The sequence below is a fragment of the Miscanthus floridulus genome, chromosome 1 (assembly GCF_019320115.1).
Source record: "Miscanthus floridulus cultivar M001 chromosome 1, ASM1932011v1, whole genome shotgun sequence".
NCBI classification, from domain to species: domain Eukaryota; kingdom Viridiplantae; phylum Streptophyta; class Magnoliopsida; order Poales; family Poaceae; genus Miscanthus; species Miscanthus floridulus.
In genome coordinates, this window is record NC_089580.1 from 60146458 (window position 1) to 60163040 (window position 16583).

The following is a 16583-nucleotide window of genomic DNA, read 5'->3' on the forward strand; positions in this document are numbered from 1 at the left end:
ATTGTCTTGTGATTGTGGATGACTATTCAAGGTATACATGGGTGTTCTTCCTTCATAACAAATCCGAAGTTGCATCTTGTTTCAAGAAGTTTGCCAAGAGAGCTCAAAATGAATTTGAAGTGAAGCTCAAGAAGATAAGAAGTGACAATGGCAAAGAGTTTGACAACACAAACATATAAGCTTATTGTGATGAAGTTGAAATCAAACATAAAGTCTTCGCAACCTATACTCCTCAACAAAATGGTGTAGTTGAGAGGAAGAACCGGACTTTGATCACTCTTGCAAGGACAATGCTAGATGAGTACAACACCCCCGAAGCTCTATGGGTGGAAGCAATCAACACCGCATGTTATGTATCCAACCGCCTATTTCTTCAAAAGTTCCTTGTCAAGACACCGTATGAGTTGCTCAATGGGAAGAAGCCGGATGTCTCCTTCTTTAGGGTGTTTGGTTGCAAGTGCTATATCTACAAGAAGCGGCAACACTTAGGGAAGTTTCAAAGACATTGTGATATAGGTTTTCTTGTTGGTTACTCATTGAAGTCCAAAGCATATAGAGTATTTAACCATGCCACTGGCTTGGTTGAAGAAACATATGATGTGGAATTTGATGAATCTAACGGCTCCCAAGGAGCACATGAGAATCTTAATGATGTAGGTGATGAACCATTGAGGGAGGCTATGAAGAATATTCCAGTGGGAGACATCAAGCCAAAAGATGATGAAGATGATGTACAAGTCATTAACCAACCTTCATCAAATGTACCACAAGATGGTGAAAAAGATGGGAGAGTGGAAAATGAAGATACTCATATCTCCCATGAGCAAATGGTGGTACAAGCACAAGATGTTGATGCTCCACAACCTCCTCCTCAAGTGGTCAATAGAAGGAATACACCTCTCCTACAAGATCATCCACAAGATCTCACCATAGGGAGTCCATCAAAGGGTGTAATGACTCGATCTCAAAAACTTACTTTATTTATTGCTCATCACTCTTTTATCTCTTGCTATGAGCCTACCAAGGTAGAAGAAGCTCTTAAGGACCCGGATTGGATCAATGCCATGCATGAAGAGTTGAACAACTTCACTCACAATGAAGTTTGGACTCTTGAAGAGCGACCAAAAGGTGCAAGAGTCATTGGAACAAAGTGGGTGTTCCGCAACAAGCAAGATGATCAAGGTGATGTTGTGAGGAACAAGGTAAGACTAGTTGCAAAGGGGTTCTCTCAAGTTGAAGGCTTGGATTTTGGAGAGACCTTTGCACTGGTTGCAAGATTAGAAGCCATTCGTATCCTACTTGCATATGCATCACATCATGAAATAAATCTCTATCAAATGGATGTGAAAAGTGCATTTTTAAATGGCTTTATTAATGAACTAGTCTATGTTGATCAACCTCCCGGATTTGAAGACCCTAGATATCCTAATCATGTTTATAGGTTGTCCAAGGCACTATATGGGCTTAAGCAAGCCCCAAGAGCTTGGTATGAGCGCCTTTGGGACTTCCTCATTGAGAAGGGCTTCACCATTGGGAAGGTTGACATTACACTATTCACCAAGAAGCTTGATGGGCATATCTTCATTTGTCAAGTATATGTTGATGATATCATCTTTGGATCATCAAATGAAGACTCATGCAAAGAATTTGGTGAATTGATGTCGAAGGAGTTCGAGATGTCAATGATTGGTGAGCTTACATTCTTTCTTGGTTTTCAAGTCAAGCAAATGGAAGAAGGCATCTTCATCTCTCAAGAGAAATACACAAAAGATCTTCTCAAGAGATTCAAGATGGATGAATGTAAGCCAATCAAGACACCAATGCCTACCAATGGACATCTCGACCTAGATGAGGGAGGTAACCCGGTTGATCAAACTCTCTACCATTCTATGATTGGTAGCTTGTTATATTTAACCGCATCTAGGCCCGACATCATGTTTAGTGTGTGTATGTGTGCTAGATTTCAAGCTAGTCCTAAGAAAACTTATTTAATTGCCGTAAAAAGAATCCTTAGGTATCTTAAGCACACACACCAAGCATTGGCCTTTGGTATCCCAAAGGAGCTTTATTTGAATTAATTGGCTATTCCGATTCGGATTACGCCGGATGCAAAGTTGATAGATAGAGCACATCTGGAGGGTGCCACTTGCTTGGTAGATCACTTGTGTCTTGGTCCTCCAAGAAACAAAATAGTGTGGCTTTATCCACCACCGAAGTGGAATACATTGCCGCGGGTGCTTGTTGTGCACAAATATTATACATGAAACAAACTTTGCTAGATTATGGAGTAGTTCTAGAGAAAGTACCTCTTTTGTGCGACAATGAAAGTGTGGTAAAACTTGCAAATAATCCGTTCAACACTCTTGCACCAAGCATATAGATATCCGCCATCACTTTCTAAGAGATCATGTGGCTAAAAATGATATATCACTAGAAGGTGTAAGATCCGAAGATCAATTAGCGGATATCTTCACTAAACCGCTAGATGAGGCTACATTTTGTAGATTGCGGAATGAGCTCAATGTACTTGATTTTAGTAACTTCACTAAAAATTGAGCTTGTGTTGTCCCTTGCATTCATTGTAATATACAACATGCTTAATTTGTGGCAATGCATATAGGGCTTGTCTAACATGGTTAAGATAACCGCCAAAAAGCATGTGAAGAAGCTTAACCTTGGATCAAACTTGACAAGCAACTAGATTTACTTACAAGTATTGCATATGCATGAATGTTGTTTTGTCGTTTTGTTCCATTTGCCCTCTTGTTGCCTATTTTCTTAAAAAGAATTATAGCCTAAGGCAAAATATTTTGAGAAATACGAGGGTTTGAGAGAGGTCACTCACATCAGTCCCAATTGGTGTTTATTTGGATCTTATTCGAGTTGGGACTTGATTGGGAACAGGCAGCGAGAAGGAAGTTTGAAGATTTGCTGGAAAAGGTGCACCGGACACTGCACCGGACGCTGCTGTCCAGCGTCCGGTTAGTTCACAGGAGGTGAACTGCTACCGATGGAGTGATTGGACGCTGCGTCTGTGCATCCGATCAGGAGGAGATCCAGCGTCCGGTCGATCGAAGGAAGGACAAGTTGTACTGACCGGACCCTGCCTGCATCTGGTCATGGACCACCGGACGCGTCCGGTCCCGATTCTAGAGGAATTGGACCTCTCTGGAATCGACTGGACGCTGGGTGGTAGCGTCCGGTCGCTACCACCAGAGCGTCCGGTCAGTAGATCTCGCGCGGCTTAAGTCTCTTCTCCGTTTCCTTCTCTGTCATGTTCGGGACCCTCATATAATCGCGCCTTTGATCTCTTTCTCCTTGACCTAACTCGCACCGCCAAATCGTGCCCGAACCCTTGCCGCCGCCAGGTCGCTGCCGCTGCTAACCCCCGCCAACGCCGCCTTCCAGCATGCCAACTCGCCGCCGTAGCCTAGCCCACAGCCGTGCTCCGTGCCCCAGCCATGCACGCCACTGCGCTCAGCCCCCTCGCTAGCCGCGCGCCGCCGTACCTCACCGCGCCACTGAGCCGAAGCACCGCGCCTTCCCCGTGCTCTCCCCTGTCTGCGCTAACCAGCGACCGTGCCCCGTGCCATTGCTCCTTGCGCCAGCCTCGCTGGTCATCTCATGCCATGTGACCTAGCCCTACCACCTCCTTGATTGGTAAGGCAAGATTTTGTTTCCAATCTTGATCTGATCAATTGTGACCTAGATCAAATTACAATGCACTGATTCCCCATTGCATTCAGGGCTTTTGACCTAACCCTAGCCGGTTCCGAGGTTCCCCGTGCGACATCTTATCTTTTCTCGGATCGCTGATCGTCAGGTAGAAAGCCATTCGATTCAAGTTCGCATCTACATTGCTTTCTCTATTAGGGTTTCGCATCTATTAGACATATGGTATTTATTTGTATATCCATCTATTCTATCGTGCAGCGAGTCAGTTCCGTTGTGGTTCTTCTGGCAGTTGGCAGTCAACTCAGAGCCAAGCTCGTGAGTAAGGATCGAGGCCAAAGCCTCGAAAGCGGCAGTTTGACAGTTGATTTTCATCAGCGGCAGTTCATCATCTTGTCAGTTTAGATGGCTCGTACCAAGAACGTTGGTGGTGGCCCAGGTGATGATGATCAGAGGCCCTCGCCTCGCCAGCCAGCCAGATCTAAGGGCAAGTCAACCAAGCAGGTGACATCCAAGAAGCGGAAGTACCCCGACGCAGAGACAGCGAGAGCAGCAGCTGTTGCAGAGGCCGCAGAGCTTGTCGAGAGAGGTGGTGCCTGCAGCGGAGTTGTCATTGCAGATCAGCCGGTTTCACCAGTAGTCAGAGCTGCGATTGAGGAGGTTGAGCATCGTCACGGTAGTCCAGCTGGGACTGCCATGTTTGTAGGATGACGGGTTGCCATTAAGGAAGGCCCGTCAGTAGAGCAGGTGCTAGTTCAGTAGACTCAGGAGGGCGAGCAGGCACAGCAGACTTAGGAGGCCGAGGAGACAGAGCCGGCACCCCAGCTTCGCTGCTCTCGACGGACTCGTGTACCAGTCTCGCCGAGGCCGCCGACACAGCAGAGGGGATCACGTCCTCCACCTAGACCATAGGGTCCACCTCTAGTGGTACACCTCGACTTGAGAGCCGCTACAGCCAGGTAGGTTCAGCAGCTACGTTTTGTTGAGTTTGAGGTTTGGTTTCCTCCGAGGAGGGATGAGAGAGCAGCTGAGGGTTTCTACACGCCACTACAGGAAGATTTCTACAATGCTTATCTCAACAGTGGGGCAGTGTTCAGATCTCAGAGAGTCTGTTGGATAGAGTCTATTGTGGTAGCAGCCGGAGAGCACATTCAGCCTTACTTATCATATTTGCCAGGATTGACAGATTTGATTGGACGGATAGGGATATATGTACCATCTTGGGTTCGTCAGTTTTATGCTTCACTCTTCATCGATCCACATCACCAATTCATTCACTTTGCTTTCAGAGGCAAAGACTACAGAGTGATGAGTGGTAGGGCTAGAGAGATACTGAGGCTACAGGAGCAGCCTGTCAAGATGCATGAGGTGTGTTATGGACAGCAGGAGCCTCCCAGGCGTCCTCATGGAGGGTTGGTGCCCCCTACAGATTTAGTGCGCCATTGCTTCAAGGAGCCCTTTGGAGAGGGGTCAAGCAGGAACCCCAGCGACTTGACTCCTACAGCGAGAGTGCTAGAGGCCATTATCAGGAGGACACTGCTTCCCAGGTTGGGATATAGAGAGGGCCTAACTCGCTTACAGCTCTGGCTTTTTAATGCCCTGATGCAGCAGACAGTATTTGATATCTGGGACCTCCTTCTTTTAGAGATGGAGGATACTATAGCTGAGGGATTCAAGGGTCACAGGCAGCTTCCCTATGCTCACTGGATCACGTTCCTCATCCGTAGAGTAGTGCTTGATAAGCCCCCTGGTATGATGGATGAGTATACAGGTGCCACCATAGAGTTCCCAGCTTACAACCTGTCATAGAGGATCAGACACACCACTCCTCAGGCACCCAGACAGCCTAGCCGTCGTCCCGACGTTCCATAGTCCATAGCTCAGTAGGATGAGATCATCAGAGGGATTGCAGCCACTAAGGAGGAGGAGCTAGAGGCACAGCAGGAGGTGAGCGAGTATAGTGATAGCTCTGACGATGACTACCTACCTATTCCTCAGATGCCTCCACGCAGACACGATACAGAGGCCGATAGCTCTAGTTCTGCTCCACCTGCTCCGTAGACAGACCCCGCTCTCATTGCTATTCTTGAGCGGATGCAGCAGACACAGGATAGACAGGCACAGGAGACAGCTGCTACTTTTGCCTAGTTTCAGACTCGACAGGATGAGTTCCAGAGGCAGCAGCAGGCCATGCAGCAGCAGCAGCATATGCATCAGCAGCAGATACTCTTGCAGCAGCAGCTTATGGGTTTCATGCAGCATGTAGTGACAGCTCTTGGGGCCCCACAGCCATAGCTTTCACCCCAGCTTGCTCCGCATGCCACCACTTCGACGACTCCAGCGGTACAGCCCAGTGGGCTCTAGAGTCAGGGACGGCCTCCAGCTTAGTTTGCTTCACCTCTTGTACATGTGTCCTAGTGGTTAGCCTCACCTGTGGTAGCCCCGCAGTTCACTCCACTTCAGACGGGCTTCACACCAGAGCAGTCTTCCTCGCTATTTGTGCCTATCACATCAGTCTCCAGGAGTCTTGGAGCATCCTTCAGCGAGTTGACTGACATGCCTACTCCACCTCACATGCATACCGCTGGTCCATCTACAGCAGCCCCAGTCGCTGTGACTACTCAGAGGCTCCCCTCATCTATCGCCTCGTCAGATCCTACGACAGACATACTAGCAGCTTCACAGGCAGCACTAGCCCCAGCTCAGACCCAGACCGCTTCAGCGACACTTTCTGCCACAGAGGGTCAGTTAGTTCAGAGCTCAGGGTCAGATGATGATGGTGCCCAGTTCCAGTTTGCCCCATGTTCTTCAGTGCCCGGCTCGTCCGCTGCAGCCTCGCCGACCGACCCCTAGGTTTTGGTGTTTGACGCCAAAGGGGGAGAGGGTTCGAGTATGTAGACTCAGGGGGAGCATCATTTAGGGGGAGCTAGTTATATAGTATTAGCTTATTATATACATTTGGAGTTTTATTTGTGTGATACACTATTACTTATGCATTCGTGTGTTTACTTTCATGCATACTATTATATATATGTGATAGTGCTATCTACGTGATTGTGATAATGACATGTGTGATTTCTACTTTGCATCATTTAAATGTCATATCACTTGTGTTATGCTCATTTGCCTTTGCTTCCGCGTTTATTCTTTGAAGCAAATGAGCTTTGTTACTCGTACTCATGCTTAATTCATATTCTTTGAGTACATTGTGTTGGCTTGGGTCATATAAGCTTGACTAACACTTTTGTTCTTACCGACAAAAGCTTATATGAACTAAGCCCGTCAAAAACTTCACTCATTAACATACTCGAGGTAGTATTGTCATCAATCACCAAAAAGGGGGAGATTAAAAGCATCTAGGCCCCTAGTTGGATTTCGGTGATTAATGACAATACAAGATTACTATGACTAACGTGTGTTTTGTAGAGGCAAATAAAGTTAGGTCATGGTAATGGAGATCGATTGGGCAATCGAGGTTGTCATGCCCCTACGATGAAAATCGTTTCGGTTTTCAAAGGATGGACGACAAGGTTAAGGAAAGACACTTAGAGTAGTTTAGGACTTTGTTTTTCCTTTGGCCATACTATTAAGGGGGGTATGGACAGGTAGCTTGACCTAGTTGAGTCTAGTGAGTTAGGTGTGGTGCACACTTATTAAAACTAGCTCTAGATAGCTCCTATGAATGCCTAAGATCCTTTGGAGCAAACTTCATTCACAAATGATCGAGAGTTGGAAGTGAATGGAGGGTCAAATACTGACCGGACGCTGGCTCCAGTGCGACCGGACGCTGGCCGCAAGGTCCGGTCAGTTCATTTGACCGAGGAGAACAAGTCTGGTGTGACCGGACGCTGGAAGGTCAATATGATCGGACGCTGAGGGCCAGCGTCCGGTCGACTCCAGTAAGGGTCCAGACTTGAGAAAGTGTGACCGGACGCGTCCGGTCAGTAGTGATCGGACCCTGAGTATCCAGCGTCCGATCGATTACAGTAAGCATCCAAGAGCGACCGGACGCGTCCGGTCAGTACTGACCGGACCCTGACAGCGTCCGGTCATCACTTGAAAACTGTTGCGCGGGTTGAACTGACCGGAACGTCCGGTCAAAACAATCGGAGCGTCCGGTCATCCCGTAGAAGCTCATAACGGTTCGTTTTTCAGGCTGCCTTATAAATAGAAGCTCCACTCGTGTGTGGAGTTACTTTTGCTCATTCCAACAGCTGAGAAACACGTTTGTGAGTGCCAAGAAGAGCAAGGTCCTAGTGAGGTGTTTGTGATTTGAGAATCCAAGAGTGAAACCTCATTAGTGAATCAAGAGTAGACAAGTGTGCATCCATCTTCTCATTAGGCTTCACGTGGTCAAGTGAGAGTTCGTGCTTGTTACTCTTGGTGATCGCCATCACCTAGATGGCTTGGTGGTGATTGGGAGCTTGGTGATCACCCGGTGGAGCTTGTGGGTGACCCAACTCAAGTTGTGAGCGGCTTTGGGTGATTCGCCGTGACGGAGTGTCGAAGAATCAACCCGTAGAGAGCACTTGATCCTTGCGCGGATCAAGGGGGAGCTACACCCTTACGCGGGTGCTCCAACGAGGACTAGTGGAGAGTGGCGACTCTCCGATACCTCGGCAAAATATCGCCGCGTTCCTCTCTCCATTTACTTTGAGCATTTACTTTGAGTATTTACTTTGAGCAATTCAATACTTGTCTTTATATTCATAGAATTGCTATGCTAGAGTAAGTTTGGAACATAGGTTGCAAGTCTTCTGTGCGTTAATTCGATAGAAACACTTTTCTAGGCACAAGGGGTTAATTGGGCTATCCGTAGGATTTGATTATTGCAAGAGAATTTAGAATTAGCCCAATTCACCCCCCTCTTGGGCATCTTGATCCTTTCAGTGTGTCTGGGCTGAAACCAAACATTCTGCGACCACACCGTGCAGCCTGGACGGCCGGGCATGGCACCAAGATGAGTCAGCACGTACGTCGTGTCTCCTTGCCCTGGGGCGTGAGCGCACGGCGGTCGGGACACCGTCATGCGGGCTCAGCACCTGGCGCATCATTCTGCTCGACGGCTCGACCCCCTGCCAAGACGGACGCCAGAATCCGGCCGAGTCAGAGCTTCAGAGGTGAGCAGCAGAGAAGAACTCTGTGGACGCCATCGATCTGCTGCTGCCCCTGTCTACGAAAAGCTTGGCGTCGTACTTCCTCCGTCCCAGAATATCTGTCGTTCTCGCTTCCCGAGAAACAACTTTAACAAAATATATATTAAAAAATATTATTATTTATGATACATAATTAGTATCATTAGAAAGATCTTTGAATCTAGTTTTTTAACAAATTTATTTGGAGACACAAATGTTGCACATATTTTATACAAATTGAGTCAAAGTCGTGGCACGGACACCGAAAACGATAGATAAATTAGGACGGAGGGAGTATGGATCACGAATAGGGTATGAGGTAGCCGACGGAAATGGCCATGTCTAATTTTGACCTGGAAAATTACCAGGTAGCCTAGCCTACATTTTTTTCGTATAACCGTGGCCATGTCCCTCCCCAACATCACCAAAACCAACTTTGGGAGCCTGTCCTCTAGCAAGACTTCCTCGAGCTTTTTGGGCATCGCCTGGACGTTTTGGCGCCATTCCATGCCTATCGTTAGCATATCTATAGCTTCGAAATCCTGCCGGTGACTGCAGATGTGGTTGGAAATGTGACTGACAGACTGAGGGTGATGGCCTGATGGGTAACAAAACAACTCATTGAATTGGTTCTTCCACGCGAAAAAGACAAACTACGCAAAGGCTAAAGACCCACAACAACGTGTACCGAATTCTACATTTACTCGCATGGAATATGTAGATTCATTGAAAATAAAATGCATTCTCAATGCTTCAGAACAGAATGCCAGGCAGCTCAGCATTCAGCAGCTGTCTGTTCTGCACTACATGTGCTATTTCTCTCTGACCTGCAGTCACGATCTCATCACTAACACAACTATACATCACAAACAACCAACCGAGTATGCAATTTACACATAGATAACGAGGGAAACACAAGAATCTCGCTCAGTAAAAGACTGAAAACGACGAGAGCAAACGGAAGAGAAAGGAGGGCGATTGTTCAGAGCTAGTCGACAACCACCGACCTGCCCGGCCCTGAAGTTTTGGCTTTCGGCCATGCGCCAGATGCTCACGCAGATCTCCGGACATGATGCTAGCTTGGTGATGAGATCTCTCGGACTTGGACGATAGATCTCGATCGGGGGCCACCCTGCCCATATGCCCCTCCGTGGGGAGGCCGGCCTAGGCGCCTAGGAGTAGTAGCCATGTCCTTTGTCCTCGACCACATCCAACAAGTACGTGATCTGCTTCATGGATTCCCCCAGATCAACTTGGTTTTCAGCAATGATGCCCACACAGTGATCACTGAATCACAACGATTGTCGTTGCGTGACCGAAATTGAGCCGGTTTGGCATGTCGCTGGTTGGCACCTGCTGGCAAGTTTGAAAGCTGGAACACATTTCGCGTCCTGCAGTGTGTTGAAATGGGTTGCAATAGTGTTAGATAATTTACTACTACCTTACGTGAACACAACAAGGAAAGGCAGCGTCGAAAGGCTCTCTGCTATGATACTGTAGCTGCTGGCCGACGTAGAGTCAACCCTGTATGTTATCTAGTTACTGTTACATCATGTGCGCTGTACTAGGACTAGCTGGATAGAGTTACATAAACAGACTACCACGTCAACTCAATAAAGAGAGTTTAGATTTGTCATCTCACAGACAGGGCTTTGGCCAACGCCGGTGTCTTGTATTGTGTGTGCTTGCTCTGTTTTTCCTTCTTCTTCTAACTTCAGCCATAGTGTGTGGGGACGAACAACGTTCGTTCGTGGTCGGCACGGCTAGTGGGTGCTCGGCAACACTAGCGGGTGCTCGGTAACACTAGTGAGTGGTTCACTCGCCTGAGCCGGTTATCCTGTGGGCCAACAAGTGGTATCAGAGCCGTACAAGCGCCGTCGCCAGACTAACCGCTGGCGATGACGGGCGGTTCGAAGATGGGCGACAACAGTGGCACTGCTGTGGCTGTCCAGCCACGACCGGAGGTCGTTGTTTGCACTGTGCGGGAGGTCAACGGCACCAGTTGGCCGACGCTGACTCACACCAACTATGGAGAGTGGTCGTTGACCATGAAGGTCAAGCTTAGAGCCCAACGACTCTGGAATGTTGTTGATAGGGCACCGGCAATGAAGAAGATGACATGTCAGCGTTGGAGGCTATCCTCGCTGTTGTACCGGCGGAGTACAGGGAGCCGTTGGGAGCGAAGAGCTCAGCTAAGGAAGCGTGGGAGGCTATTGCGGCGATGCGCGTCGGTTCCGACCGCGCAAGGAAGGCGACGGCCCAGCTTTTAAAGCAGAAGTACGCCAACCTCAAGTTCAAGGATGGTGAAACGGTGGAGGACTTCTCCCTCCGCCTGCAGACACTCATCAGCAAGCTGAAGAGCTATGGCGTCACCATCGACGAAGAGGAGGCGATCTCCAAGTACCTCCACTACATGCCAGCAAAAGTACATCCAAATCGCTCTCTCTATAGAGACGATGCTGGACTTGTCTACCCTCACCATTGAGGATGTGACAGGCCATCTGTGGACGGTGGACGAGCGCCTAGAGCAGGCGACAGGAACGAAGGATAGGGGGAAACTCCTGCTGACGGAATAGGAGTGGGATGCTCGGAGAAACTCTAGGAAGGCAGCCTCCTCCAGCCGCGATGGCGATGGCAAGCGCCGCGGCAAGGCTTCTTTAGAGAAGAAGCAGGTCGACCCCAACGCCTGTCGGCGTTGCTGGAAGATGGGCCATTGGGCATGGAAGTGCCCAAATTGCAAGCAGGAGAAGAAGGCTCAGGCTCACCTGGCGCAAGCCAATGATGAGGATGAAGCCACTATTCTAATGGCGACGTTCTATGCACTGCACGACATCGAGGCCGAGGAGAGGGAAGAGGCGATGATGGTGGAAGGACCTAGGAAGGTCCTGAAGACTATCAACCTCGATGAACCAAGCGCCCAAATCTACTTCGGACATGTGGGCGCCGACCAGGAGCAGCGGTGGTATATGGACTCTGGTGCCAGTAACCACATGACGGGCTCCAAGGCATCCTTCTTCGAGCTCGACGGCGATGTTACCAGTACGGTGAAGTTTGGTGATGGCTCAAGGGTGACTATCCAAGGGCGCGGCACCATTATCTTCAGATGCCAAAACGGAGAGCACCGCGCGCTAACGGATGTATACTACATCCCGTAGCTATGTTCCAGCATCATCAGCATTGGTCAGCTAGATGAGCGCGATAGCGAGGTACTAATCAAGGACGAACTCCTGAGGATCAGGGACCGGGAGCAATGACTTCTTGCCAAAGTGAAGAGGTCCTTGAACCGGTTGTACCTACTTGACCTAAAGGTAGAGCAGCCAATGTGCCTGGCGGCAAGGCACTCCGAGGAACCATGGATGTGGCATGCCCGGTTCGGACATCTCAGCTTTGATGGGCTTGGTCGGCTGGAGAAGATGGTCCGAGGGCTACCCCACATCAAGCATGGAGGCGAGTTGTGTGACAGCTGCCTAGCCGGGAAGGAGAGAAGGCTACCTTTTCCAAAGGTGGCCAAGTATCGCGCGAAGGACGCTCTCAAGCTCGTTTACGGCGACAAACGGTGGTCGACAGTACTTCCTCCTGCTCGTGGACGATTGCAGTCGCTACATGTGGCTGCAACTCCTGACGAGCAAGGATGAAGCGGCGGCGGCAATCAAGAAGTTCAAGACGCGCGTGGAGGCAGAGAGCGGCAAGAGGCTCCACGTGCTGAGGACTGATCGCGGCGGTGAATTCACTTCGGTGGAGTTGGCTGCGTACTGCGCGGATTAGGGTGTGGGGCAACACCACACCACGCCGTACTCGCCACAATAGAATGGCATGGTGGAGCGATGGAACCAGATGGTGGTCGGCATGGCCCGATTCATGATGAAGGCCAAAGGCATGCCGGTAAGGTTCTAGGGAGAGGCGGTGACCACAGCGGTGTTCATCCTTAACCGTGCTCTGACCAAGGCCCTGACGGGCAAGACGCCGTTCAAAGCTTGGTATGGGCGCAAGCCAAGTGTGTCCTTCCTCCGAACATTCGGCTACGTCGGCCATGTTAGGAAGACAAAGCTGAACCTCACCAAGCTGGAGGACAGGAGCACACCGATGGTGTTCCTAGGCTACGTGGAGGGTATCAAGGCGTACTGGCTCTACGACCCACGCGGAGACAAGGTGCTTGTCTCATGCGACGTCATGTTCGACAAGGAGGCAATTTGGGACTAGAGCAGTCTGAGCACGGGGGAAGCTGGTGGCTTTACTAGCACCTTCGTTGTCGAGCACTTGGTCATCCACGGTGGTGGAGACACTGGGGAAGAGGTGACAAGCACTCCGGGAGGAGTGTTGAGCACTCCTAGAGGGATGCCGAGTCACCAGGAGTTGTGCCAGGAGGTTCTGCAGTGGTGGTGACCACTCCAGGACGGGTGTCGAGCACTCTCATGGTGGAGCCAAGACGTCTTGCAGTGGTGTCGACCACTCCAAGACTGAGGCTAGGTACTCGTACAATGTGGTCGAACACTGCAGGAGTTATGACGAGTTGTCCAGAAGTAGTGCCGAGCACTGCAACCAGGGTGCCGAGCACTCCAGGTGCTGTGCCAAGCACTCCGGCGGAACAAGGAACTCCATCGACGTCGATTGAGTTCGCCTCACCTCCAAGTGACATCACTGAGTTCATGGATGCCTTCCACGAAGGTGAGGAGGTGCAGTTCCGTAGGCTAGATGACATCGTCGGCAGCACAGGCCCCTCAGGTCTGGCGGGCAGGCTGCTCAATGACGTAGAGCTGCTACTCGTCAGTGCAGAAGAACCACCCACGTTCACGCTAGCCGAGCGCGATGGAAACTGGCGACGGGCGATGCTGGAGGAGATGAAGGCGATCGAGGAAAATAAGACTTGGTAGCTCACCGATCCACCTCTAGGATGTCGTCCGATTAGCCTGAAGTGGGTGTACAAGTTCAAGCGAGACGAGCTCGACGCCATTGTCAAGCACAAGGCATGCCTCATCGCTCGAGGCTTTGTTCAGCGCGAGGGCATAGACTTCAAGGAGGTCTTTGCGCTAGTAGCACGCATGGAGTCGGTCCGTTTGCTACTTGCTTTGGCAGCAGCAAAGAACTAGCGCGTCCATCACTTGGACGTTAATTGGCCCTCGTCAACGGCGAACTGGCGGAGACGGTCTTCGTCAGGCAACCTCCAGGTTTCACCGTCAAGGGAGAGGAGCACAGGGTGCTCTGACTGCGCAATGCACTCTACGGGCTGTGGCAGGCTCCTCGAGCATGGAACGCCAAGCTTGACGCCACGCTAGGCGAGCTTGGATTTCAAAGGTGCGCAACCGAGCACGTGCTCTACACGTGATGACGGGGGAAGGAGGAGCTTATCGTCGGCGTGTATGTGGACGACCTGATCGTCATCGGCGCGCGCACGGAGGACATCAATAGCTTCAAGCGCGAGATGGCGGCTCATTTTTGAATGAGCGATCTCGGCGCACTCTCCTACTACTTCGGCATCGAGGTGAGACAGGGGAAGGAGGAACTCACGCTCGGTCATAGCACGTATGCCTCCATGCTGTTGGAGAGGAGCGGCATGGCTGAGTGCAAGCCATGTGTGACTCCAATGGAGGAGCGACTAAAGCTGACGAAGGCCAGCACCACGGCGAAGGTGGATGCAACACTCTACCGGAGCATCGTTGGCGATCTGCGCTACCTAGTCCACACGAGGCCGGACATTGCGTTCACCATGGGCTACGCCAGTCGCTTCATGGAGGATCCCAGAGAGGATCACTGGGCTGTGGTGAAGCGGCTACTACGCTACGTCAAGGGGGCGGTGGATCAAGGGATCATCTTCACAAAGACCGACGGAAGTAGGCTGCAGCTCACTGTGTTCAGCGATGCAGACATGGCGGGGGACATCGACGGACGACGGAGCACCTCTGGCGTGCTCGTCTTCCTCGGGTCGGCCCCAATTTCGTAGCTGTCGCTAAAACAAAAGGTGGTGGCGCTATCTACGTGCAAGGCAGAGTACGTAGCGGCGGCCACAACTGCGTGCCAAGTTGTGTGGCTATGCCGGCTGCTGGGCGAGCTGACCGGCGTGGAAGCTCACCCACCAGCACTGATAGTGGACAACAAGCCTGCCATCGCCCTCGCGAAGAATTCGGTTCTGCACGACCGAAGTAAACACATCGACGTGAAGTTCCACTTCCTCATGGACTGTGTCGATGGAGGGCAGATCATTATCGAGTTCGTCGAAACTGGTCGGTAACTCACGGACGTCCTCACCAAGCCGCTCGGATGTCTTCGACTCACGAAGCTGAAGGAGATGATCGGCATGGAGGAGGTACAAAGGTTAGCAGTAGGATTAAAGGAAGATTGTTAGATAATCTACTGCTACCTTGTGTGAATACAACAAGGAAAGACGGCGTCGAAAGGCCCCCTGCTGTGATACTGTAGCCGCTGCAGGTGCAGGCGTCGCACGGCTCACCTTCTTCTTGTATTGTGTGCGGCACGTACAGTGGTCGGCGCAGAGTCAGCCCTGTATGTTATCTAGTTACTACACCTTGTATGTGCCTACATCTTGCTGTGTTCTCTCTTCTTCTTCTAGCTTCAGCCATAGTGTATGGGGACGGACAACGCTCGTTTGTGGTTGACATGACTAGTGGGTGCTCGACAACACTAGCGGGTGCTCGACAAGACTGATGTGATGAGTGGTTCACTCGCTTGAGCCGGTGATTCTATGAGCCACAAATTAGTTCATAGAACCGTACCTCTGGTGAGCTTCTGGTGTCGATGTATTGTTTCCACAGCCTCACTGCAGACTGCACCCCACTACGTTGTGCTATCTTTCTTCATTGCAAGCTCCAGCCACCGACGTCAAAGTGGTGGTTGTAGATGCTGATGGCTCAGATTAAATTCTTAGCGCCATCTGCCAGCCTGTCTCATTAATGGGTTTATGAAGAAGAGAACACATTTCTTCTCACCGCTTGTTTAGCTCTCAAAAACTTTCCCAAAAAGTGCTATAGTAGCCATCACATCGAATCTTGCGATACGTACATGGAGCATTAAATGTAGACGAAAAAAAAAACTAATTGCACAGTTTGGTTGAAAATTGCGAGACGAACGTTTTGAGCCTAATTAGTCCATAATTGAACAATAATTACCAAATAAAAACGAAAGTGCTACGGTAGCCAAATTTCTAAAATTCGCGAACTAAACAAACACTCAGATAAAGGACTCCTAAACTCTGCTCATCGAAAGCAGACATACATTCTGACTCTTGAATAGGAGCAAAACAGAAAGATATCAAATGGCATATGGGCCGGCACTTCATTTCCCATTCTTTAATTGCTACTGCTATTACTAGTAATCCTCCTTGAATACTTGATGGTGCACCAGGATATACAGAACATCATTCCTATCAGTAAGAGCTTTATATCGTACAAAACAATCATAGGTCTGATGTTAGTTAGACATTACAAAAATTGTGTGGTTATATATATCTAAAAGATAAGCCAGTTACCTGATAATGGGCCAGGATCCGACCCCAACCCCACTCCAATCCTATCGGTTATTTGGGACTGAGCCCAACCCCTACTGATTTCATTCAGCTCAATCCGATTCTGGCCCTTAAAGTTACACCATCCTTAATACGCCTCTGATCCTTTTTGAGCCCACAGGCTGATCCTACTCTAGGAACAGGGCTATCAGAGCAAGCGTTGCCCACCGGACCGAATTTTTTATATTTTAGTTTTTTTTTAAAAGTTTTTTCACAAATAGACTCTTGACGGAAAGAATTTAAAAAATGAACCCTTAGCT

General features: G+C 49.8%; 1 protein-coding gene across 2 annotated transcripts in view; it reads right to left on the reverse strand.

Moving 5' to 3' along the window:
* Positions 1-10069: 10069 nt before the first annotated feature.
* Positions 10070-16583, reverse strand: part of LOC136528654 (putative pentatricopeptide repeat-containing protein At1g13630) — a 28875-nt gene continuing 22361 nt past the window's right edge. Inside the window, exon 9 of one of the 2 annotated variants that reach the window (XM_066521845.1) lies at positions 10070-10198. The gene's annotated coding sequence lies outside the window, so the exon portion shown is untranslated. The remainder of the gene's footprint in view (positions 10199-16583) is intronic. The other variant, XM_066521968.1, reaches the window with a different exon arrangement.